We start from the raw sequence: 2,728 nt of genomic DNA on the forward strand, positions 1-2,728 counted from the left end.
TCTTCTTCTTCGTCGTCGTCGTCGTCGTCGTCCTCCTCCTCCTCCTCCTCCTCGATCTCGGTAGGAATTTGAAATAAGAACCTTAAGACGGACGTAATACCGCTAGACATTTTACTCGGCGTGGTAACGCTTCAGCTAGCTCACCTTTGTAACGTAACTCATTATATGACGTTATTATACAATATGATAGAAATTATAATATAGTTTAGTATTTTACTTCTACTCTTTCTCTTCTAATCTTTCTTCTTTTCCTTCTGTCACTTCTCCTTCCCTCCCCCTCCTTCTTTTCCCTCTTCTTCATTCTTATCTTCTTCAAAAGAGTCCCGTCGTGAGACCGAACCCAAGATCGCGTGGTTACGAACTGAACTTGTCATGCATATGTATACAAGCGTGTTACTTTTTTCTCTACCTGTATTGTGTTATAGCGGTTTAGGAAATTTCGACGGACCTTACTAGGATACAAGAATTAATATCTCATTATAGAAGCTGACGAGTAGCTGCTGCTTGCGAAACGTCGAAACAATCGTCACTTTGAAATTCGTTTCATTAAAATACTAAACTATATTATAATTTCTATCATATTGTATAATAACGTCATATAATGAGTTACGTTACAAAGGTGAGCTAGCTGAAGCGTTACCACGCCGAGTAAAATGTCTAGCGGTATTACGTCCGTCTTAAGGTTCTTATTTCAAATTCCTACCGAGATCGAATTTGCGGTTTACTCTCTCAGGGTCGATAGGCGTAGGAGTGACTGTGTGGTAAGTAGCTTGCTTACGAACCACATGGTTCCGGGTTCAGTCCCACTGCGTGGCACCTTGGGCAAGTGTCTTCCACTATAGCCTCGGGCCGACAATAGCCTTGTGAGTGGATTTGGTAGATGGAAACTGAAAGAAGCCCATCGTATATATGTATATACATGTGTGTGTGTGTATGCTTGTGTATCTATGTTTGTCCCCCAGCATCGCTTGACAAGATGCTGGTGTGTTTACGTCCCCGTAACTTAGCGATTCGGCAAAAGAGATCGATAGAATAAGTACTAGGCTTCCAAAGAATAAGTCCTGGGGTCGATTTGTTCGACTAAAGGCGGTGCTCCAGCATGGCCACAGTAAAAATGACTGAAACAAGTAAAATAGAGAGTAAAGGAGAGAGAAAATAAGTGGGGTTTGAGCTCCGGAGTAGATATAATCGACTTAACCCCTTCTCCCGAAATCAGTGGCCCTGTGCCAAAATTTGAAGAGAATTTAGTATATTTCTGTTATTTATTTTGTTGAGAGGCGGGAGCTGAACTTAAATGGGGGGAAAGAAAAAGCCTGGCAACAGCAATGAACGCTCAACGCGTTGACTAGTATCGCTAGAAATAGCAGCAAAGTTAATTTCTATCTGAGACAGAAAATCAAGCATCCAGGTGAAAGTGGAGAAGGTATAAGAGATTTAAGAAAACGATTTAATAGATTACGTTTTATCATTTACTTGTTTCAGCCACAGTCCTGTGGCCATGCTGGGCAACGCCTTGACGGATTTAGTCAGACAATGTGACTCCAGTCCATATCTTAAACTCCCGTTCTTAGTCTATCGGTGTCTTTTTATTGAATTGCAAATTTATGGGGACCATAAACATACCAACGCCGGTCGTCAAGTGGAGATAGGGCAAAAAACACACATAAAATATATATTATATATATATTTATATAACTTTACATGTACCACGATCTCTCATTGTTGTTTTTTCTTGTCTTTTTTCTCTATTTTTTATCAATTACATACACACACACACACACACACACACACATATATATATATATATATATATATATATATATATATATATATATATATATATATATATATATATATATATACATACATGTACACATACTTGTGTATATAAAAGAGACCACTAAGTGGTCTGTTAGTGTCCTAGAAAAAGATAACTTTAAAAATTCTCAAAGAAAGATTCAGCGGAGCAAAAACAGGCGGGCGAGACCAGTGAAAATTATAAATACCTCGGTTATCCGTAGACCATGGTTTCAAAATCAACACTTTCTAACGAAAGTATCTGTTTATCATCAGTACAAACGGCCGATATTATTAAGACTGCTGAATGATAATAACAATAACGGTATTACCAAATTCCAGAAGTCACTGAGAATGAAGACTGCAAAATCCTGTGGGGTGCAATGATTCAGTGAGACCACCAGATCAGATATCGAAAGCCTGATATTGTTGTGGTGCACACTTGTATGATAATGGACATAACATGTCCCGGTGACAACAGGATCAAAGAGAAAGATAAAAAAAAAAGTGAACACCTTTGATGGTTTGAAGTGGGAAATATGCAGGTTCTAGGCAGTGAAGAGAGTGGGTTTGATATCGATAGTAATTGGCGCACTTGGAAGTATCACCAGTAAACAACCAACATGGCTGAAAAAGATTGGTGGAAGTGTGAAGGTAGAACGCTTACAAAAACCATCGTTGCTTGGAACTGCAAGAGTTCTCTGCAGGGTTCAGTAAGCAAGTATCACCTAAGGCTGCCGCCTGTTGACAGCTGACACCTTCCCAGCAAGTTCGGATCAGGGGATAAGTCGCTTACATCGATTCCAGTTCTGCTCAACTGGTACTTATTTTATCGACCACGAAAGGATGAAAAGCAAAGTCAATCTCGGCGGAATTCGAACTCAGAACGTAGCGAAGGGCGAAATACCGCTAAGCATTTCCAGAGTGCTAA

Source organism: Octopus bimaculoides, chromosome 9 (genome assembly GCF_001194135.2).
Source record: "Octopus bimaculoides isolate UCB-OBI-ISO-001 chromosome 9, ASM119413v2, whole genome shotgun sequence".
In the NCBI taxonomy this organism is placed as follows: domain Eukaryota; kingdom Metazoa; phylum Mollusca; class Cephalopoda; order Octopoda; family Octopodidae; genus Octopus; species Octopus bimaculoides.